Genomic DNA, 23,938 nt, shown 5'->3' on the forward strand with positions numbered 1-23,938 from the left:
AAAACCAGGGACAGATGGTTTGACAGAAAAAGAAAAAAAAAAAGGATAAGGCTTGAAGTTCTGGTGCCACAACCTCCTGGGGACATTACCGGGCTCCTCAGAACATCATCAGTTTTCTCTTCTTTAAACAGGTGACAGGAATGCCTACGTTTCAAAACTCGGAGAAGATTAAGATATGATAGGTAAGGACTTAAAGCAAAACCTGACCTGGAAAAATACGTCTTAAATGACGCTCTTCTTTTCATGAGTGTTACTTTTCCATTAAACCACATGGCTCCCCCTGAAAACTCCCCCTGAGAGAAGCACAGCCCCTGGCACCTGCCGAGGGCGGGTCTCCGAGGCTGGAGCCTGGGGGGTCACCCCAGCTTGCACAGGCGGGGAGCCTCATGTCTGGGCCTGCCGCACTCACCAAGTGCGGGGTCTGAGCTGGCCTGAAAAGACCGCGGTCTCCCAGCAGCTGGGGTCCCAGAGCTGCCACCTCATGACCATCCTCTGGCCGCTGACAGCCGGAGATGGGCAGATCTCAGGAGCCAGGGATGTGGGAGTCTGCCTGCAGCTTTCACTCTCCAAGACAAGCTCGGCTGCCTTTGAGATCCCACCTCCTTCTGCCAGCCCAGGACCGAGCCCGGGAATAATGCAGGTGTGCAGTCAAGGCCCTGCCGGCCTCATCAATGGGTCCGAGGCCCTCAAGACACTCAGACGCACTCAGGGAATGAGATGTAGAGAAACGAGAGGTGAGGGGGAGGAGAGAAGGCCAAGGGAAGAGGCCATCCTGTTCCCCGATCACTATTTATTATCCGGTGTGAAACAGGAAAATTAAAATGTGCGGCCGCTAGCAGCTTAATTTAATTGAAAGCCGAGGAAAAATGAAACTCGGGACAGGGACAGTTAAGGAACAATTTTAAAGATGACTGAGCGGCAGGAGTTATCTTGAACTCCCATGGGAAGGAGCTGTTCATCTGTGTGAAATCGATGCTCGCGGGCGACCTGGGTGCAGGGAAGGCGCTGAGGCCCGGGGAGTGAGGGGGCAGGTGAAGCTGGTCCATCGTCTCTTGCAAGCAGCTCTCAGGATGCGTAGGAGGGAAACCAGACTTCGGCAAGCTCAAAGGCATGTTCCCAGGAAGGGCAGAATGTTCCCGAGGGCAGGGACAGACGCCAGGAAGTTCTGCTGTGCAGAGCCAACCCGGAGTCAGCTGGCCTGCAGGAGCGACGATAAGGCTGTGGGCGCGGGGGGCAGCGGGTGTGGGTGCGGCCGGGCCAGCCGGCTCATCACAGGTCTGCAGAATTGTTTGAGACCCGGAAAAGAAAAAAACAAATGGCTCCAAATGGACAAAGAAAAGTGTAAAGTCGGTATTAATAGTACTTCCAAAGCCAGATTAGGATTCTTCCCCCAGGAAATGTGCAAAGCGAAATGTGGTACTGATGGACGGGAGCTGGGGCGGGGGCAGCGTGGGCCCCGGGGGGAGACGCAGCTCCTGGACGTGGTGGCCGTAAGCGCACACGTGGTGAATCAGGTCAGCCTCTCTGGTGCCCCGTTGTCCTCACCTGCAGGATGGGAATGACGAAAACCGCAGGCTATGCTGGGGCTGAGCTGGCCGAGGTTCTGCTTCCGCGTGCGTGCCCGGCGCGGTTGTTGTCAGATGGAAACCCTGGTTTTGGCCCCAGGGATTCCAGAGCCCTTCAGAACTGGCCCCCCTGCACCACCCCCCCAGGGGACCGCCCGGCTCCCCTCTGATCTCCTCTGAGGAGTCTCCTGGAAATGATGGCCTTCGATGGTGGGGCACCACATCCCCGAAGACCTACTTGCAGAACAGATGACAAGCCAGCGTGAGGCTTAGTGAGACTCCCCTGTCCTTCGGCGGCCAGGGCATAAGAGGGGCCGTGCCCCGGACACAGGCGGCTTCAGGCGTTACTTCGTTCCACGAGGAGACAGAGCCCAGGAAACAGCTGCAAAAGGGCCACCAGAAGGCAGAAAAGGCAGTCTCCCCACCCCCGGCAAACCGTGCAGGGCTAGCTGGTCAGGGTGGAGCTGGGGTTGCAGGGCCTGGACCCCGGGCAGCTCCTGACGGATGGCACACTTCCGCCCGGGACATCGGCAGCAGGTGGAACGTTCAGAAGTTTGAATCTGCTCCTGTGTTTCCTCCATTGGCCCCTCGGGGGGTTTCCATTTCACCTGGAATGAAAACCGAAGGCTTCTGATGCCGCCCTGCTGTGGGAAGGGGGCCTGGTCCCCACCCTCTGTCCTCTGCTCACCAAGAAGGCTTCCCTGCTGGCCCTTTGGCCCTGCCTCAGGACCTTTGCACATACACTCCCTTCCACTTGGAACTGTCTTCCCACAGGACTGTCCCCTTACCCTCTTCAGGTTTTGCTCAGAAGCCCCCTTTACTGGGAAGACTTCCCTGATAGACACATCTTGAATCTCAACTTCCCCGACCTCAGCTCCTCACCCCTGATTTGTACTTTCCTTTATAGAAGCAGTTTTAAAACAGATGGTATATTTTAGCTATTTATTCTATTATTGTCTGCCTCCCTGACAGAATGTAAGCTCCGTGAGGGCAAAGGTTTTTCTCTTTCTCTCTCTTTTTATTTGTTTGTTTGTTTGTTTATTGTTTAATGTTTATTCATTTTTGAGAGACAGAGACAGAGCACGAGTTGGGGAGGGGCAGAGAGAGCAGGGGACACAGAATCCGAAGCAGCTCCAGGCTCCGAGCTGTCAGCGCAGAGCCCGACGCAGGGCTCGAACCGAGGAACTGTGAGATCATGGCCTGAGCTGAAGTCGGATGCTTAACCGACTGAGCCTCCCAGGCGCCTCTCTCTCTCTCTCTCTTTTTAAACTTTTATTTTCCTAGAATTTAGGACAGTGCATGGCATATGGTGGTTAATACATACCAGTCGAATGAATAAACACCCTTGAACTTTTGTCCCCAAGACAAATCCTGTTCTTCTAAACACATTGGCAACGAACGTTCCCCACCTCTGTGGAGAAGGGCCCATGTTTGGTCATCAAGACCATCTCTGTGGGTCAGGAATTCCCGCCCAGGAAGGCATCCTTGGAATGTTAGAGAGAGTAGAGCCAGCCAGGGTGGGGGGTGGGGGATGGCAGGGCCCCATGGAAAAGGCCCTCAAGCTCCAGCCTGGGGTAGACAGGGCACACAGTGGTGCAGGCTTGTGCAGGAAGGAATCTTACTGTCACTGAAGACAAATGTGCCCAAGCAGGATGGGACCTCAGGTCCCTGTTCCCATATGGTCCGGAGCTCCTTGGCCACACCAGGCAGGGAACAAACTCAGGACAGGCTGTGCAGGTGGGGAGCCCGGGGACCCCAGCTGAGGGGGGTGAGCAGGGGCTCCACTGGACAGCTGCCCGCAAGCCCAGGCAGGGGTGGGGGCAAGAAGGCAGCACCAGCCGTGGGGTGGGGAGGATGGGGGCTGCCTGAGCTGGGACCCAGGGAGCTGATTTGACACAGGGTGGACGGCGGCCAGTAGGAGACAGAGGGATTCTAGAGAAATGCATGCGGCCACCCAGTCCAGAGGGTTAAACACAGGGCAATGCCAGAAAACCAAAGGTCCCATCAGGAGGGGATTCTAAACGTTGGAGCAAAACAGTGTCCTGGGCAGGCCCAGGGTGGCCTCTGGAGGTGTCTGGGAGGGAAAACGTTCCTCCCGGCCCTCCTGCGTTGGGATCATCACCCATGACTCCTTCCCGACCGGGCTGGGGGGCGAGGCTGTCACCGCAGCTCCAGGGCAGCTGACCCTCCAGGGATTAGCCGAAAAGCCATGATGACAGGAGACCTAAAGACTCCTGTGCTGTCTTGTCATCTCTGGGCCGCAGCGGCCCAGCTCTGGGCTTCCCTGCTCTTGGCACACGTGTGTGCCCACCGCCCGGCAGGGAGGCCTCCACATGCTAGCCCCCTGGCTGGACAGCTGCCCCCGCCCAGCCCTCAGCCTCACAGGCTTCACCCCGTGCTGGCTGGCTGCTCCCATGGGCCGCCCCAGGAGCCCCGCGTGGCCAGGTCTTCCTGCTGGCCTGTGATGCGTGTGGCCACTGGAAGCTGCTGTCCGTCTCCTCTGTCTGCTGTCAGGGCCGTGCGTCTGCTTTGGGTCGGGATCCCTCCTTCACTGGCAGGGTGACCAGGAGGCCTTCAGAGAGCCTGCAGAGCGAGGTAACAGCAGACTGACAGGGAGGCTGCTCCCCTGACCTGCTTTCTCCAAGGAGAGGGGACCAGAGTGACCGGCCTCCCCCACGTGACTCCAGGGCCACACGCTGCTCCTGTGTCAGCAAGGTCCGGCCACGGCCTCTCCTGCCTGCTCGAGTTTGCAGTTTTGAGGGCAGGACTGGGTTCTCCGCCTACAATCCTGGCACGGGGTTGGGCACGAGACTATCGTCTTAATTAGCAAACAAACAATGAATGTGGAAGCAATTGTCGGACCCCCTGTCCAAGTGCCCTCTGGAACCCCCACCACTGCGATCTCTGGGGGAGGTTTGAAGTCACTGAAAACAAAATAGCAATAGAAAATGCCAGAAGGGGCTTGTATCACCTTTGTTCTCCCAACTCACCATTATAGTTTACAAACACGCACACACACAAGGGTAAAAATAATTGGATACACTGTACTCCCCTGGGGGGGCACAGCCTGGTTAAGGAGGGGCAGGCAGGAGGTCGGGTTACCATTGAAACCTCAGGGTGGCCCCTTAGGTGCTGTCAGCTGCCAGAGACAGGAGGTGAGGCTGTAAGCGGGGGCGGGCGCATGAAGCCACAGCTACTGGGGAGAGAGAGGTGAATCCCAGCGCAGGCTAAGGTTTTCTGCTGATGGGAGTTTCCATTTTCCCTTGTAGGAGCAGAGAGCATATGCGAGAAAACTGGGAGGGAAAATACCTGAGCGTTCATTTTTCTCCCGCGTGGGCCACAGGAAAGATGCGGCGTAATTCCCGACAAAACGTGGCTGGCAATCACAGATCTCTTGCCTGGCTGGTCGATGAGGATGGGAACCTAATTGGGGGACATCCTTAGGGCATTCAGAAGACGCACAGTGGCTGAGCCCCTAGGCACCTGCCCCGGGGAAATGCAGATACGTGCACACACAAGCTGGCGTTCAGGAGAGCCTGAAGGAGAAAACAACCAATTCAATCATCAGTTGGCGAATGAATACACACAAAGGAGGGATATTCAGCCATAAAGAGGAATTTGGATACAAAAACAAGGAAGGACCTCGAAAATATGCTGAGTGTGAGAAGCCAAGCACAGAAAAGCCTCAGGACACAGGATTTTCCCTGTATGTCAGATCTATGTGGGTGGGACAGAGGTTAGCGGCTGCCTGTGGCTGGGGGCAGCGGTAGCTGACAGGCACAGAGTTTCTTTTTGGGGGTGATGCACATGTTTTAAGATGGGTAGGGTGACGGTGGCACAATTCTGTGACTGTGCCAACAGCCACTGGCCTGTGAGCAGGAAAGCCCAGAATTATATGGCGTGTGGATTCTATGCCAATAAAGATATTTAGAATTAAAAAAAGGGGGGGGGGGCGCCTGGGTGGCTCAGTCGGTTGAGCGTCGGACTTCAGCTCAGGTCACAATCTCACCGTTTGTGAGTTCGAGCCCCACATCGGCTGTGTTCTGACAACTCAGAGCCCGGAGCCTGCTTCGGGTTCTGTGTCTCCCTCTCTCTGCCCCTTCTCCACTCGTGCTTTGTCTCTCTCAAATAAATAAAGAAACATTTAAAATAAAAATAAAATGGAAAGGGAAAGGAAAGGGAAAGGAAAGGAAAAGGGAAAGGAAAAGGAAAAGGAAAGGAAGAGGAAAAGGAAAGGAAAAGGAAGAGGAAAAGGAAAAGGAAAAGGAAAGGGGATCGAGGTCTCCTAAAGTCTCCGTGGTAGCTGTGTGTGTGCTGGCGAAGGAAGGGGTCTGGCTTCCCAGAGGTGGTCATTGTCCCAAATGTGGCCCCCCTGCTGGCTGCCTGCCTGATGTCCACCTCTGCCTTTCTGCTGACTAACAGCCACTGCTTTGGCCCAGGGATGGCAGGTGCCCGGGAACAAATACTCCCGTGCCACGGGTTCTCTGGCAACCCCCTCGGTGGTCAGGTGACACATTCTGGCCGATGGGTTTTGGAAGGAAGTCACTGGCATACAGGGGTCCCTTCCCAAGTGAGAGAATAACCAGAATAAGGAAGGCTCTGGTTCTTGTGCTTTTTTTTTTCTGCACAAAACGTGGACACAACACCGACTATCTTTCCATTGCTCATAACCTGTCCACTCCGTGCTCTTGGAGGTGGGGGAGCCCTGGGGAAGGGAGAGGACGGGGTCTCCACTGCAGACCTCAGCACCCCTCCCTACAGCTCCTGTGGGAGTAGCAATACCTCAAGGACCGTGCTCTCATTTCCCACTCCCCAAAGCTGGGCCTGGCCCTACGGAGCCCCCCTCCCCTTCCTCTGCCAGCACGCCCTAAGCTGCTGTATTTGTGGCACCAAACAGAGGAAGCAGCAGCAGAGGTGGCTGGAGGAGGGGCACAGGGCCCTGGGGTCACTTCCCGACTCCTTCTCGACAGGCCGTGCTGGGCAGGCCGGCATGCCGGAGCAGTGGGACAGGAACTCGTGGATCACAGCTGTGAGCCTGCTGCATCCAGGAAGCTGGGGTCCTGGGCAGCACCAGGGACAAGTGTGAATAACTCCAACTGAAGTGACAAATGCTGTCCTGGTGACGGAGCGCTAACATTGGAACACCTAGGGCTCGCTCGCCGGACCACAGCCGTCCTGGACGGGCTGGGACTAGACTAAGAGGAGAGAACGTGTCTCTGGGAGCTGGTGCCTCACTTGAGTGTCCAACCATGTTCTGACCTTGGGAGAAAGAGTCCTTTCCTCAGTACACTGGAGTCCTTGCCCCCGGGACCTCAGAATGTGACTGTATTTGGGGTTCTGGTCTTTAAAGAGGTGATGAAGGTAACAGGAGATCATAGGGTGTCAGGTGAAGGAGAGGAGGGGATGGGGACACAGACACATCCAGAGGGACGCCGTGTGAGGACACGGGGACAGGATGGCGGTCCACACGCCAGGGAGAGAGGCTCAGGAGGAACCGAACTGCTGACGCCTTGATCTGGGCCCTCCAGCCTCCAGGACTGTGGGTGGGGAAACAAATGTCTGCTGTTCAAGCTCCCAGCTGGCGGTACTTGGTGCGGCAGACCTCACACGCCGATGCGGGGGGTATAGAGAAGCACTGAAAGGTCTCCAAAGGGGGACCGCACCCAAAGTGAACATACCCCACAGAGTCAGAGGCCGTGAGCTCAGGGTTCCAACAGAGACCACAGAAGAATCCAACGCCGAGTCCCCACCCGCACCCATGTGCCCCCAGCCCTGTCCAATGTGGTCCGGCTTTGCTTCCTGCCGGTCTAGGAAATTTGGAGCCACGAGTCAGGGCCCCTAAACCAGCCCTGGTGTTTGCAGCCCACCTGAGCCAAGCCAGGTCCCGGAGGGAGGTCCGCGATGGAATGAATCACCATGTCCCAAATCGAATGACCTTCCAGAGGACGGGGCAAGGGGGAAACGGAAAGGAAATCGCCCATCAATCGTTTGGAGAGCTGGGGGTGGGGGGCTTACAATGCCGATTCCAAAATACCATTTGTGACACAAAATACCATTTGTGACATGTTTTCAACCCCATCAAAGAGGAGGGGTTTGGGGAGAACCGGGGGAGGAGGGGAAAGTAAAGAAGAGAATTAATGTGATGGAACCAGTCTGTTTTCACGCATCGTGCTTCTGACTATAAGGTAGCAGACAATTCCTTCAGAGAACTTGGAAAGGACGGTGAAGATCAGGGATGGAGGTAAGATTTCTCACGAACCCACCGAAGACGGCGGCGTGTTTGGGTGCGATCCGCGGTCTGGATAACCCGTGCACGTTCCCGTCACCGAGAATCACGTTGTGAGGACGTCTCTGCCTGGTGATGAAAATAATTCCTCCGAACGTGGGTTCCGCATCTTCGCAACAGCCCGTCCGTGATGGAGCCACAGTAAATGCTTCGTCTGTTTATAGGAACGAGGTTCCTCCTTCATCTAGGTAAGAATGCTGTTAGCGTATTTGTGGTTGGAACTTCACGAGCACCTCTGATCTGTCTGGCAGGGCTGTTCCCAGAGCGGGAGTCGCTGAGCGGCGGACGCTGTGGGGCGCCTCACTCACACGGTCAGAGCACTGATTTGCCCAAGCAAACTCACGGTGTGTGACCCCGCTGTGCACACTGTGTCCGCGGCCCCTCAGCGGACAGCACATTGACATCATGAGTGTGCCATGCACCCCTGCTGGCCGTCCTGCTCGCCACCATTCAGTCACATGAGAAGGGAACAGGATATCTGATTTTTGGTAAACTGTTGTGGGTTTCCTCGGGCTGCCGTGGCAAAGTACCAACACCCGTGTGGCTTAAAAGACAAGACTTTATCTCTCCTGGTTCTCGAGGCTGGCAGTCTGTCTATTCTCCCCTGGTTCTGGGGGCCGGAAGTCCAAGATCTGGGTGCTGACAGGGGCACGCTCTCTCCACAGGCTCCAGGGTACCATGCTTCTCGCGTCTTCCAGCTTCCGGTGGCTCCTGGCATTCCCTGGCTTGTGCATGTGTCACTCTAGTCCCTGCCCCGGTCTTCACTGGCTGTCTTCCCTCCGTGTGGTCTCTTCTTAGAGGGACACCAGTAACGGAATTAGAGCCCGCCCTAATCCATCATGACCTCATCTTAGCTTGATCACGTCAGCAAAGATCCTGTTTCCAAATCAGGTCCCGTTCACAGGCACCAAGTGTTAAGGCTTCAGCGTATTTTTCAGGGGGGGACACACATCAACCCCGCAAAAGCTGTCTGGTGATCTCGCCAGCGCTCTAAAGGAAGAACTCACTTTGCTGTGTAACCCAGACCTTAGCACAGCTGGGAGGTGCCAGCCAGAAAATCCCACCGCTGGCATCTGGACTGCAGGAGGCCAGCAGGAACTGGGGAAATCTGTCTTATTACCTTGCTAGTCCCCAGAAGGCATGCCTGTATTTAAATCCACTTAAAACCAAGCTACCACAAGCTTTCCAGATGATATCCAGAAGGAAGGGTCTGCTCTAAGGAGTAGATAAGAATGATGTGCACTGAACACATGAATTATGAGTATGTAAATGATGCTCCAGAAGGAGAGAAGGAGAAGGAGAGAGAGGAGGTGAGGGATTCCTTCCCCTTCCTGGGGCACTATGGGAATCCTGATCAGTGCATTCCCTGCTTTGGGGGACATTCGTCACAGACTATACAGGGGGAGCTGGTGCCTGTGCAAATAAAGAGGTGCTCTCAGGGAGGTCAGATTGTGTGCATTTCAACAATGCCGGCCTCCAGGCTTCTCTCTGAACCAGCCCAGGAATCTGATCTTCCCACCAAACCCATCCGCAGATCTAAGGGAAGTAAGGCTAGACATCAGACGCTGACCTTGGTGCAGAGCCTGTTACCAGCAGCCTCCAAGCACATTTGGGACCCAAGCCATTTGCCACACGTTTAATTTGCAGCTGGAGCAGCCAATTCATAATTCAAATGTTACTGCCCTAAATTGCACACACATTTGAGCAGAGTGGAGATGGAGAGATTTGGGTGCTTTTAAAGAAAACCCATAAAGCCCCCATTTCTCTCCTATTCTAGTGAGTTCTGCTCTCCTGAGCAACTTTTCAGCTCCCTGAGAATAGCATGTTTTGAGCAAAAGGAGACTGCACAAATGAAAGAAGAAAATTAAATATGAAAATTTAATTAAATCCCTCTTTGATCATTCTTCCTAGAACTGACGGAGGGGCTGTTGCCACTTAGCCACAAATAAGATAACCTCGAAGGCTAATTAGAATAAGGGACCGGCCTCTGAGGTGGGAGGGAGCCGCTTATCACCCGCTCAAATGGGCCATTCTGATGAAAGCGATACTCCGGTCTTCAATTACTTGCCATTTGTCCTTTGTCAAGTCTCATAGATATATAAAGTGTTCTTTGTGCCTCCTATAAGACCTTCCAGCTTTTGTAGGACTCCCCAGAAAGGGCTGGGCGACATCTACGGGGTGAAGGGCCTCAGCAGCTACACGGGAAGTTCTACTCCTTATTTTCCAGGGCTGCGGGGGAACTTAGCCTTTAAAACTAGCCCTGCCCCTCCCATGCCTGGGAGCTGCATTCTTGAAGGGAGACAATGACATAGGTAAATGAAGGACCAAGAAGTCAGGGGGGAACCGGAAGCCACCCCATGTGGGTCGGGACACTAATGTGGCCCCTGCACTCTGACATCCCATATGACGGTAGTCACCTTCCCAGTTAGATGGAGCTTAGGCCAGTGTAAAAAGTGGGTGTGCATCAGGGCGCTTGGGGGGCTCAGACGGTTCAGCACCTGGCTCTTGATTTCGGCTCAGGTCATGGTCTCATGGTTTGTGAGTTCGAGCCCCATGTTGGGCTCTGTGTTGATGGTGCACAGCCTGCTTGGGAATTCTCTCTCTCTGCCCCTCCCCTCCTTGTGCTTTGTCTCTGTCTTTCCCTCTCAAAATAAATAAACATGAAAAAAGTCTTCGCAGAAAGTGAATATGTCTCTGTATACACACATGAACACAGGCACAAACACAGAGACACATACATGTACACACATATGCACACACGGTAGAAATCTGTGTCTGGAGAATATCTTTAGGAAGATACCAAAAATGGTTTGTGTGCTGTCCCAAAGTTAGAAGTCTGATATGAGCCCTACATTTTGGGAAATATGCTAACTTAACAAACTTTGTTCTGGGATGAAAACACCCCCCCCCCCCGCCGCCCCCGGGGGCAGATAAAGGAAAAGAGAGGAAGAGGAAGCTGAGCTCAGGGTCAAACACAGGAAAACATCCCTGATTCAGGCTGTGGTGGTGTGGAATTCCCGATGGCATAATTTATGGGGTGATCAAAGCCTTCCCTGGAACGATTTATGAGGAAGTATTTTGCTAAGCAAATCATGTTGCAAAGGATTTCAGGGGCATTGTTTAAATTATTAACAGAATCCATTGTTTCGCAGCGTTTGGGGAAGAACATTTTCATACAACTAATATGATATTACAAACTATTTTCAACAATTGCTTAAGGACCCTGTCTCCCCTCGCAATTTATTGAACCACATCTTTGTTTAACTTGCTTGAAAAATTACATAATAATTTTTATTATATTTATATTATTATAAATAGATCTGTCTTTAATTCTTTGAAGTTAATTTTTCATTAACTTCGGACTGGTCTTCTCTCTTTGTAGCCCAAGAGGCAGAGAAGTGCTCCGGTGATCCCTCCATGCACCAAACCACCCCAAAATTTGCGGCTTAAAACAAAGATTTAATGCTGGTTGTGATTCTCTGAGCTGACCAAGCAACGTGGTGGCTAGGCTTGCCTGGGCTCACTTGTAAGGGTGGGCTCAGTTCTGGGGTCTTTTGGGGCCAGGATCAGCTGGGACATCTCCATGTGGTCTTTTGTTCAGGCTTCTTCCTGGCATGGTGGTCTCAGGAAGCATTTCAAGAGGGTGGAGGTAGAAGTTCCAAGGCATCTGAAGGCCAAGGATTCTATAATGGCTAATTTCATGTATGAACTTGACTGGGTCATGGAGTGTCCAGACAGCTGGTAAAACATTATTCCTGAGTGTGTCTCTGAGGATATTTCTGGGTGAAACTAGCATTTGAATGGGAAGAATGAGTCAAGCAGGTGGCACTCCTCACTGTGGGAGGGCATCACCCAATCCGTTGAAGACTCAAATAGAACAAAATGGCGGAGGGACATTGGACTCTCTCTCTGCCTGACTCCTCGAGCTGGACATCAGTCTTCTGCCCTTGAAATGGAGCTAGAGCTTCTCAGGCCCTCAGACATCATCTCTCTGTTTTCTCACTGCTTGTCCTGGGTTTCCAGTTTACAGATGACAGATCATGGGACTTCTCAGCCATAATCACATGAGCCAGTTTCTCATAATAAATCCCTTTTTTCTTTCTTTCTTTCTTTCTCTCTCTCTCTCTCTCTCTCTCTTTCTTTTTTTCTTTCTTTCTTTCTATCACCTACCTACCTACCTGTCTCCTACTGGTTCTGTTTCTAATACAGCTCCTAAACACACATGTCATTTCCACCAAACTCTATTGATTAAAGCAAGTCATGAGATCCCTCCCACCCCCAAACCCAGATTCAAAGAGAGTGGAAATAGACACCAACTCTTGATTGGAGGAGTGGTCTTATTAATCTACTATAAAATATTACTAAAGATTGTTGATTCCTGTGGTGGAATAAAAGAACTGTGGGGGCATTTCCCTTTTCTGGAAGGCAGAAAATATATCAAAGGAAGTCATGCAGGCACCTCTTCAAGAGCAATAGGAAAAGAGATTTCAGATGAATTCTAATAAGCCAGAATGTGGACATTTGACAGAAGGATTCAAATACAATAATTTAAAGAAAAAAATGTAGGTCTTTTTGCAAGAAATGATCTTACATGTCAATTCTTATCTCAAATTCCCTCTGTGAATATTGTCAAATGACTACAGAAGACAGACACGTTGAGCACTTTCTGACATCTTCCTTAACCACAAAGAACTCCATCCCTAATGCTCCCTCTTGGATCCACTGGTAACAAAGAAATTTGGCTGAGGTCAGGGGTGGGCTAAGATACTATATTAGTTTGCTGAGGCTGCTGTAACAAAGTACCACCGACAGGGTAGCTTAAACAACAGAAATGCATTCTTTCCCAGTCCTGGAGGCCGGAAGTCCAAGATCAAGATGTTGGTAGAGTTGGTTTCTCCTGAGGCCTCTCCTAGGTGTGCAGATGGCTGTCCTCTCCCCACAGGGACCTCACATGGTCATCCTTCTGTGAGTGTCTGTGTCCTGATCTCTTCTTGTAAGGACCCACCCATACGACCTCATTTTAATTTGATGACCTCTGTAAAGACTCTGTCTCCTAACATGGTCACATTGTGAGGTACTGGTGGTTAGAGATTTAACATATGAACACACTCAACATCTAAATTTGGAGGGACACAGTTCAGCCCTCAACAGACACTATCTTCTCTGCTGGAAAAAGTAAATTAGTCAACCTTACCTTCTTCTTTCCTTAGAATTGAAAGGATGTTCACAGTCCGGGGGAGGACCCACAAGTGAGCAGATTGATTCACGACCTTCCTAGTGATGACAGGGTAGGGGCTACAGCAGCAGTTAGGGTTCTGGTTGACAAGAAACAGACTTCTACCTCCATCTTCGGTTTGTACAAAAGCATTTTGAATTTTTATTTTTATTTGGATGGCTTCATCAAAGCAATAGGATTGACATGCATCCATTTAACTTGGAATAACTTAAAAGGAGTTTGTTAAGTGTCAGACAGCATGGATGAGCACTAAAACGAACAGAGAATTGTTCTCTCTTTTTCCCTCCTGAACCAGGTCCTCATCACCACCACTCACACGCTTTCATCCTCTGATATCAAAGACATTACAGGATGGAAAACCCTTTACAAACATTAATTAATTCTCACAATCCTCCTGTGAAGCATGGGGGATGATTTTTTTCTCTCTTTTAAAGAGGAGACCTGAAACCAACAGGCTAAACGACTAACCTGGATGGAAGTTGCCGGAAAGCTAGAAAATGGAATTTGGTTGAAAATTGGGTATAGAAAATTAATGTTGTGTCCCAAGAAGATGGGAAGAAGTGCAAGTCTTAGTCCAAAGTGGACAGTTCATGGAAGCAATCAGGTGGAGCAAACAGAGCTCTCAAGATTTGGGGATCAAAGGGATTTGGGATCTGAGTTATCACAGGGAATCTGAAAGATAATCTAGTCGAAAGCTTTCTCATTATCAGCTTCCCAATCCTGCCCTGGGCCATCTGGCCAGAAAGGCACATCCTGATTCTACTCATGATTTAGACCCTCAAATCCAGGTGGTGATATTGGTCAGTGATGTTAAAAATCATAGAGATAAGGGCAGGTAGCTTTTTGAGGGTTCGTTTTGGGGCATTTCAGACCCTAGTTCTCTGTGGGGTGAACGGTAAGCTCACAAGAAGCACACTTGCTTTCCCCATGCTGATAAAATTCTGTGGCAACTGTGGATCGCAGTTCAGGCACCCTCCACCTCCATCTGAGGACCAGTGGATACGGCAGCCACTGTCACATCCTCCTCTAGACCAGACCCCTTCTGAGAGAGACTTAGATGCTCACAAGGTAGAGAAAGCCTAACTCAAAGTGGCTTAAACAAAAAAGTCAGTACATTGACTCATGCATCTTAAAAACCCATGGTGTCAGCTTCAAGTCTCAGTGATGTCACAAGAACACCTGACCCAGCTTCAAGTCTCAGTGATGTCACAAGAACATCTGACCTGCTCATCTCCACTTCCCTCTGTCCTGAATTTTTTCTCAGACAACTTTGTTTCCCCTGTGCAGGAGCAATGTTTGATGGCTCTCCAGAAATTTCTAGCCTGGAGGCATTTTAGTACAAGGATGAAGAGCAGAGATACTGGCCCCAAACCACTACTTGGAAACCGTCTGATTATGGACAAGTGGCTTCACTTCTCTGTGTCTCATTTTCTTCATCAGTGTAAGGGGATGATGAGAGCTATCTCCCTCATAGCATTCATAGCTGATTAAATCAGCTCATGTGCATTAAATACTCAGCATGGTGGCTTACCCTACATGAGAAAGTGCTCAGCGATGGTCAGCTATTATTATTACTGTTGATGCTGTTGGCTGATTCTTCAGAACTAGAAGCCCATTGGCCCATAAAACATAATGGGGATCAATGGTGAAACTCACATATTGTTCTGGCAAGGAATGAACATGGTCATCTTGAAAGGGCTAAGAATGTGGGTGCCAAGGCAGGCTGTGTTCCATCAGAGTGGCCCAAGCCTACAATTTCCTGCTCTGTGGCTATAGCTCCATCTGTTAAATGAGAATAATTGTACCTACTTTGTAAGGAGACTGATATTTAGAGAGTGACCAAATGTGAAAAGTTTAGAACAGCCCCTTGTCTATGACAAAACTCCAATAGTGTTACTAACAGCAGTTTACAAGCTTTTCCATGCGTGTCATTGGAGAAAACTAGTCATTCTGCTCTTGCTGGCGCTGTGTTCATTTGCACATTCCTGGCTGTGGACCTCCCATGAGTCCAGTCCCGTGCTGAATGTCGAGCCCACTAGGGACAAGGTAAAAAAGACACATTCCCTGCCCTCCAGAATAACAAAACTCACAAATGCTGAGCACTTAATGCATTACGGGCACCATTCAAGTTCTTTACATCAATGACATTTCATCTCTTTGATCATGATTTTCATTTCCAGCATTTCCATTTGGACCTTACTTATACTTTACTTCTCTCTGCTGAAATTCCCCATCCATTTATGCATGTTGTCTACCTTTTCATTAGATCTCCTAATATATTAACTATAGTCATTTTAAAGGCCCTGTCTGATAGCTGCAAAACATAGGTCACTTCTGGGTCTCGTTCTATTACTCTTCTGTCTCTTGACAATGGGGTGTTTTATTCTGGCTTTTTTGTGTGTCTCATAATTTTTTAAATTAAATTACAGAAACTGTGTGTAGAGAAACAGTGGACATTGAAGTAAATAGTATTTTACTCTCAGAAGTGAGATTTACTTTTTTCCTGTAAGGCCATTGGTGTAAGAGATTGAGGCAACCTGGTCAAGAGTTGAGTTGGGTTGGGTTTTATTGTTGCTATTGTTACCTTTAGTGAGCCTGAGAGCCCAAACTCCTCCTTTTGTGGGCTACTATTACCTTGTGCCCCATCTCAGCCTCCAGTGATTTCTCCCTGCCTGTATCATGGAGGAGGCACCCTTCCCACACTCTGTCCTCTCTCTGTGGCACACTGCCATTTCTTGTTGCCTGTTCAAGATGATGGTGTGGGTATGGACTGGCTGTTCCTTCTTCTCCAGTCTTAGGCAGGCACTGTGAGGCTGGGCCTGGGGGCAAGGGAGGGGGTTCCTAACCCCTTGATCCTCCTCCCTCCATAGCATACACTCTGCCTTGTACCTGTGTGGGGGGGGTCTTGGGTAGGAGAACTTCTCCCATCTATCCCCCAGGGATGGCAGAACTCTGTTTTATACCAGTTTAGGATCTTGGGTCCTATCTAAAGTCTTTTCTGCCCTTCCCTCATGGATGCATAGCTTTTTTTCTACCCTCTGCATTGATCTACCTTGACTGGGACTGGAGCTGAGGGTTCCTGCCCCCACAGCTCCAGAAGATGAGGGCTTTGTCTCATAAGAGTGAAGGGGATGCCTGGGTACCACCAAGGTGGGCATCTCTCCTGGTCTCTTCTTGTCTCCATGACCTTTACAGTGGAAGACCAAGGCAAAGGTCTTGAGAGTTAATATGGATGCTCCTTGTCTCTGGGCTCCCAGATTTTATACTAATCATGCTAGCTCACACTCACTTTTAAGGATTTATTAAAATTTTAGCTATCTTCTTCCCAATCAATTTTATGGTGGCCAACCTTTCTTCCTGCATGTTGCCAAGATTAAAAAGTTCATGGGCCCCATCTCTTCTCTGTCACCTTTTGGAATTTAGTTCACCTGGTTGCCTTGCCACCTCAGCTCTCTCATAGTTTCAAGAAAGATAGATTATTATTTGGTTAGATTACCTGGCTCTTCATGCTTTTCAGTGGGGGAATCAATGCTCTCACACAGCTTTATCTTTCCTAATCAAAGGCAGTGCTTTTCACAGCTAAATACAAATCTATAAGGTCAACAAATCTTTGAGGTCACTATTCTCATGACTCCCATTATACAGATGGAGAATTGGAGTCACTGAGATGTTCAATTAGTTGCCCAAGGTAGCCAGGATCTGATGGGGGACCCCGGACAGGCTGGCTCTGGAGGGCACACATCACTGACCACTACACTGTGCTGCTTCTTTGGGGGCATGAAAACAGCCAGAGAGACTTAACAAGCTTCACTAGTTTAAGGGTCAAGTGCCAAGTATGGTTAAAGACAAAGAATTAAATGCAACTCTAGGGAAGAGGCAATGAATCCACCAAAACACAAGTATTCACGTGTATGTGGGTCTGAGCTGAGCAGGGAGTTAAAATACTCTCAGCCATGTGTTTGAGTCACATGACCATCCCTGAGTAGCTGAGTGACACTGGAAAAGTTAATTAACCCTTTAAAGCTCTTGTCATGTCATTTCTGAAGTGGACAGAGCATCATTACTTCTATCCTAGAGTTGATTAACTTCTCAGGAAGGCTGGGGAACATCAAGGACCCAGCAGGTGAGTGTGGCTGTGCTTGTTGAATGCAGGTACATGATGAGAATATTACCCTTCAGGCGAAAGATAAACACAAAGATGCTGAACTATCTCCAGATGTAACAGACTCACTCCAATGATGCCTGTGTGCTTGCTGCGCTGATAGCTCATGATGAATATGGCGAATATTCATGCAACAATTATTACTTGAGCGTCTGCTATATCCCTGTGGCTGAAAGGCTTGGGGATATAACAGTGAAAAAGGCAGAAATGGCCTCTCCCTATGAAGCATACATTCCAGCAGGGGAAACAGATGATAAACAGATCAACACATAAATTAGAAAATACCAAGAGTTACTAAGAAAACAGAAGAAGATTCCATAGACTGGATGCTTGTGTTTCTCCCCAAATTCATATGTTGAAATCCTAATGCTGGATATGATGATGTTAGGTGGTGGGGCCTTTGGGAGGTGATTGGGTCGTGAGAGTGGAGCCCTATGGATGGGATTAGTGCCCTCCTTGGAGACCCCAGAGAGCTCCCTTTGCCATCCCACCATGTGAGAACACGGCAAGAAGACAGCTGTCTACGAGCCAGGAAGCGGGTTTCTACCAGACACCAGATCTGCTGGCACCCTGATCTTGGACTTCTAGCCTCTGGACCTGTGAGCAATAAATGTCTACATGAGCCCCTGGTCTGTGGCAGGGTGTGACAGCAGCCTGAATGGACTGAGATGAGGTGAGGAGGTGGGGAGTGGAGTTGGCGCAGTGGTGAAGGTACATCTCCATCGGAGTTGCAGGAAAGCCCATGTAAGGAGGTGGTTGAGCTGAGCCTTGGGTGAAGAAGGACGCATCTCTGCCCCCCTGGTGCCAACTCACCTGTCATAGTGACTGGCTTGCTGTCTACCATGCCCCACATCCATTTTCTCCTCCTGATCTCTGCACTTGCTGTTTTCTCCATCTGGGTTTCTGGTTCCTACAGCTGCCTGCCTGCCTCCTCCTTGTCACTTAGGACTTGGTGTCATCTCCTGCACGAACCCTCCATGACCTCCCGACCCAACCGCCTTTTCTCACAGCCCAGATACCCTCTGTCACCTCTTCTGCTTTATTATTTCACAGCACTTCTCACTCTCTGCATCTACCCTGGCCGCAGATTGATTTACTTGTTCATTGTCCATCTGCCCCCTAGCTCTGAGGTCACATGGGAGATGGACTTTGTCTGGTCATGTACCACTGAACCCAGAGCAGAGCTTGGAGCATCCCCCGTTGGGAGATCTTGACCAGACACATGACCCTGCACACACTGCACGTGTGGAGTTGCCAGCAGGCATGGCTCGCAGAGGCTGAACTCAAGCAGATCTGCTTCTAATGGCCTGGGAGGGGGCAGCGATTGGACCAGTCTGGAACATCAGACCACCAGTCATGTTCTCTGTCTGCCAGCAGGCAGTGAGCTCAGTGTGAGCGGGGAGGGGGAATGCTCTGAGGAGCCTGCCATTAAGAGTGACAGCAGAGGACCAGCAGAGCCAGACCTCAGCGGGTGTCAGCTCCCTGCCCCCACCCCAGAGCCAGGCAGGAGCAAAGTGCCCCGATTCCCCCCAAGGTACCAAGTCCCACGGGCAGGAGCTGACTGCTGTCGAATATGATGATGTGAGACTATCTTTGCACAGACTGGAAAATGACAGTCAAGACCACAGCACTTGGTGGCCCATTACACAAAGCTGATCCAGATTAAAGCCTGCCAACAGTTCCCGAGGTGTCATGTGACTGAGAAGGCAGTTCCCATTGGTTCTGGAGGTGTCATGTGACTGAGAAGGCAGTTCCCATTGGTTCTGGAGGTGTCATGTGACTGAGAAGGCAGTTCCCATTGGTTCTGGAGGTGTCATGCGACTGAGAAGTCAGTTCCCATTGGTTCTGGAGGTGTCATGTGACCGAGAAGGCACTTCCCACTGGTTCCCAGAGCTGTCATGTGACTGAGAAGATGGCGCCTCTTGGGTCCTAGGGACTGTGAGGACGGCGCCCCCACTTGCTGAGCTTCAGAGGTGGGGCTGTACTGACTGACCCCTGGCGGTGGTTGGGGGTGTGTTTCTAATTGGGCTCAGTCCTGGGGTTCACTGTGAGCTTTGATAACAAGCTACTCACCCGGGACTCGGACCGTTGCCCGTCTGTGTACCACGTGGCTGGTGTTTGAGCCCCTGATGCTGACGCAACCGCAGGGAACAGCTTTGGCACACCTGCCACTCGAGGGCCTCATACACCCACCAGAGCCTTCGTCGTCTTCCAGTCTTGTGTCCACGATAAAATGTCAAAAGAAAAAAAGGAAGCCGATGTCTGATATTACTACTTTGAACTTTCTTAGCTACAGTCTCTGGAAGCATGACATTTACGGGGGAAAAAGGATCAGAAGGAGGGGGTAACCCTGAGCGTATTGTTCATCATCTTTATCTCTGGGATTTTTGCTTTAATCTTCTGAGCGCCCTTGCACACCAGGAGTCTGGGCCCCGCCTGTGGTTGTCGGTCGCTGCATAACAATCCACTCTGCAACCAGAGAGGCTCAGAATTTTGTTCCTCAGACTGTTCTGGAAGACTTCAGCTGGGGGTCTGTCTCCGGTCCACGGGAGTGGCCAGAGCCCTGGTGGGGCCAAAGCCCTGAGGTTTGATCTCGCTCCACCGTGACTGCATCCAACAGGCGGCTTGGGCTTCCTGCAATACAACAACTTGGTTGGCGGTCAGCTTGATTGCAAGGCGACTGGCTTCCCTCTCAGCCGGAGTCCCAGAGCGACTCTTGTGCACAGCCAGGCAGCTGCTTAGAAGGCAGAATACCCCTTGTGCTGCCTTGGACTGGTCAGGATCAAAGGGCAGGAGCTAGATCCAGCCCTCCGTGAGACTGTGGCCAAGACAGGCAGCCACCTTTAATCCGCCACAGTGGGAGGACTCTTTTCCACTGCAGGGGACTGTGCCCTGGGAAGGCAGCTTCCGGTGGCCCCCTCGGGACCACGGGGAATGTGGCCCACTCTTGTTGAGGGCAGAGATGCCACTGCCCTCTTGTGCAGCCTCTTAGTCATATGCCACATCCAAGAAGAATTGGGTGCTGTCTTCTCTGTTACATGCCCCTCCCACCTGTAACAGGTATTCTCCAGGATGAGCATGGAGAATCGGTGGCATCTCTGAGACCCAGTGCACCTACAGCCTCCTCTGTGGTCAGCACACGCCTGTGACAATGTGACAGACCTTTTGCCGCCTTGGGATATACTGAGAGCTCATCCGTTAGCTGGTCTGCTGCTACTTCTCCCCGGGAATTCACCGTAGGAAACTGTCTCCATCTGGACGCCCTGTGGTCCCCTCTGCTCACACCCTGCACTCAGCAGGTGTGGGTTTGGCCCAGTCTGAGCAGCTGACATGCAGACACAGCACGGATGCCCAACAGCAGCGTGGGAGGTGAGACACAGCCACCATCGCCCCCGAGATGCATGCCACCAGTGCAGTGGGAGGCAGAGGGGACATCCGGGGACTCAGGTGGGACAACTCAGGAGCTCATTCTGCCCCAGTGCTTTTCTCTGACCTTCGGTGAACTCCTAACTGTGCTCCCTCTGGGCCCCCGCTCTATACCTGATGAGGTTTTGGAGTGGTGGGGGTTCAGAGCTGACGGCCAAGAAGGAATTCTGGAGATGTCTTTGGTGCAAAGAAGGTGATGTTATTAGAGCACGGGGACAGGACCCGTGGGCAGGAAGAGGGGCCCTGGGGTTCTGAACACTGACTGGTTATATACTAAGGAGTCGGGGGAGGTAAAGACCACAGGGAGGCCTCCAGAAGGACTGTGATGTGCTAACCAGGACTCCTAAGATACCCGAGGCCTTGCTGTCCTCAGGCTGAGGCTGTTTTCCCTCTGGTGACACACTGACATTAGGACGGTGGGGGGTCCTGGAGAAACGTTCTGCTCTGGATTTGCCTCAAGGATCTGCCAATGGGCTGCGGGTCATAAGGAAATTTAATGTCACCTGCCACTTCCTTCTCACCTCTGTTCCCACGTCACCATGGAGGGGAGAGTGATGTTGGGGCTCCAGGGAACTGAGCCTACAGGTTTCTGGAGATCAGGCTATTGGCAAGATTGCCTTTTTCTTGGAATTTGCTGAGATATTTGTAAACTGATGGAAACTCATGTCCTGCAGGCCTGTGATCTCTATCAGCTACCATTGGATTTCTGTGCTCTCCTTTGTCCTCGGGTGGCCGGGAGAGCCTGAGGAATGTCACACATATCCCACCCAAGGCAAGAGGGGGCTTGAGGGGGTCTCAGCTGGCCTTAATCATCCCTCGTCATAACTTTAGGAGGTAAGTGTTCCTTCAGAACATCTCGAGAGGTCAAATTTGAGGTTGTTTTCCATCTACCAGTAAGACCAGGCCAGCCCCTCCACACCCCTCCCCCTCCCCCAAGGAGAGCCTGGAACCTGCATCCCGCCCTTCAGCCTGCCCGGCAGCTGTGCTGTTGGGAGGATAGGATGAGACATCGTTGCCCAGTTCAGGGTCTGGGCCCACTCCTCACATCATGGCAGCTCATCACACTCCTTCCCAGCCACCTGGCGTGTGTGCTCAGAGTGTCAGGGACCACACCGGCCTTTCACACTGCCTTTGTATTTCTCAGTCCATGCAGGAAATAAGCCCACCGACCCAATCCAGGAGGGACGCGGAGACCTGGAGCAGTGAGGCGAGGTTGTTTAATCAACGTTCTTGCGAGGGTTGGGGGGGGGGGGTGTTGGATGGACGTACACACCCTGGGCAGTTACAGCAGACAGTTTATGTCCTAGCACGTAAGTCCCGCCCCCGGTTCCTCACTGGCTGATCCTGCAGAGGCTGCAGCCTGACCTGGATGTCACCTGTGTCCCTGGAAGCACAAGGTAATATGACTGGAACAAGTGTGCATCCTTTAGCTGATGCGGACACTTTCGGTCCCCCCTCCCTCTGTTCTTTGGCACATGCTCCTTGCAAAGCCTGTGAAAGTAAACCCGCGAAACAGAGAGGGGAAGGAGAACCAGAAAGTGGGGTGTCTAAAGGTTTGGGACTCCACAGTAGGGTGGGGGGCGGGCTCATATATATTCCCAATAGGTTGTAAACCTGTTAACTGGACAACACAGCTTTCATTTGGTATTTCTGAAAATGAATCATCTCCCTTACCTCTCAGTCTACATTCCTTTTCCTTCTTCAAATCCGTACCCCACAGAAGAAGCCCATCCCTCCCCGGCTCCGGGTAGGGCCGTTTCCCTGTCCGTTGGGGTGCAGCCATTTGATCTATATAAGTGAATCCAATTTAGCTGATTCATCTCTCGTGTTTAATTTTTATGTTAACATAACAAGGTTATACAGCTGAACAGGAGAGAGGCCGGGGATGGAATTCATAAGTGCCAGCTTCAGTTTAAAATAAAAAAAGAAAAAAAAGTTCCTGGAGGAAACAGGTTGAGAAGGCGAGTCCTCAGACAAAGGTTTTCTCTTAGGAGCTTCGAAAGCTTTCAGCTTGATTTAAATATAAAATCAAAGCTATTGGCATTTAACAACCTGTGGGTAAAAGTCAGGATTGACTTGTAAATAAGGCCCCGGCTGGAGCAGAAAGATTTCCGAAATAAATACATCATTGGGCTTTATGGATGGGTAGAAAGGAAGGCGTGCGTGTAGTCAAACCTGGGAGGACAGAGCGATTTTTGTGTTGAGTGGATTTTCTAGAATTCACCGTGCTGTTCGTGTGAGTCTCCAGGAGGGAATGCTCATTTGCTGCTCTAAGAGGTCATTTGTGGGTCTTCTCAGGCCAGACTCACCTGCTATTTTGCATCCCTCTTCCCACTCGCAGGGATGGTGGCCGCCCAGTCCTTGGGTTCTTGGGTTCTTGGGGGTCGCCTGCTAATTTGGAAGCGGGCCAGGTCTTGATGTGGGGAATGAAGGCAGAAGGAAATGGCGGGTAAAATTAAATTTCCTTCTAACCTGCAGCCCATTGGCAAAGACTTGAGGCCAGCAGAGTAAAACCTTCCCCCAGGAACTCCCTGCCGTCTTCATGTTTATGCTCTGCCAGAGGGAAAAACAACCTGAGCTTGACCATGGTCAGGCCTCCAGGATCCAGGGAGAGTCTTCAACCCTCAAGTATATGGTCAGTCACTCCTCACCATCCGGTCCGGTGCAGTTCTTCCTGACCACGAGTCCTGTCCCCGTGCTTTCATAAAATCTAACCTTTTTGCACCAAAGACGTCTTCAAGAATTCTTTCTTGGCCGTCAGCTCCGGACCCCCTGTCACTGCAAGACCGCACCGCTGAGACCTGCAGAGGTGGCATCGTGGGCTGGCCCTGCGTCGTCACCAGATTGGGCAACGCAGTCTTGTGAGTCAGAGGCAGTGCCTCCCTCGAGGCCAGTTTTCCCAGTGGGAAAAGAACCATGCGCTGCTCCCACGACCCGTGACTTCTTTAGTTTCCTTACGACTGAGCGGCACTGAGCTCAAGGTGGAGGGACACGGACCTCTGGGGCTCTGGAGGAGACCCAGCTGCAGGATCCCTGAGAGCCGCCCCGCTCAGACCCAGTGGGAGGGTGTCCCCAGCCCTTACCTGGGGACCTTAGCTGCTTGGCATCTTGAGAACAAGAGGACGCGGGCCTGCCACCCCTTGTCCCTCACTGAAGCCACTTTGCAGGGTCCCCTGAGAAGAAGCAGCTGAGGAAGCTGGTGTTTAAACGTTGTGGAGTGGGAGAGACGGTTGTCATGGCAACAGATTGCTCTGACTGAAGAG

The 23,938-nt window shown here is 51.3% G+C and overlaps 1 long non-coding RNA gene across 3 annotated transcripts; it reads right to left on the bottom strand.

Moving 5' to 3' along the window:
• Positions 1 to 867: 867 nt before the first annotated feature.
• On the bottom strand, positions 868 to 23,938 carry LOC122241315. 3 transcript variants are annotated; one of them, XR_006221383.1, is made up of 5 exons: positions 23,759 to 23,938; positions 4,875 to 5,101; positions 3,949 to 4,148; positions 1,804 to 2,173; positions 868 to 1,545 (listed from the first exon to the last, which is right to left on the bottom strand). It is a non-coding gene; the product is annotated as an uncharacterized LOC122241315 (long non-coding RNA). The 3 variants fall into 3 exon arrangements; XR_006221381.1 differs by lacking the exon at positions 3,949 to 4,148; XR_006221382.1 differs by lacking the exons at positions 3,949 to 4,148; positions 23,759 to 23,938 and adding an exon at positions 13,046 to 14,211.

Source organism: Panthera tigris, chromosome C1 (genome assembly GCF_018350195.1).
Source record: "Panthera tigris isolate Pti1 chromosome C1, P.tigris_Pti1_mat1.1, whole genome shotgun sequence".
In the NCBI taxonomy this organism is placed as follows: Eukaryota; Metazoa; Chordata; class Mammalia; order Carnivora; family Felidae; genus Panthera; species Panthera tigris.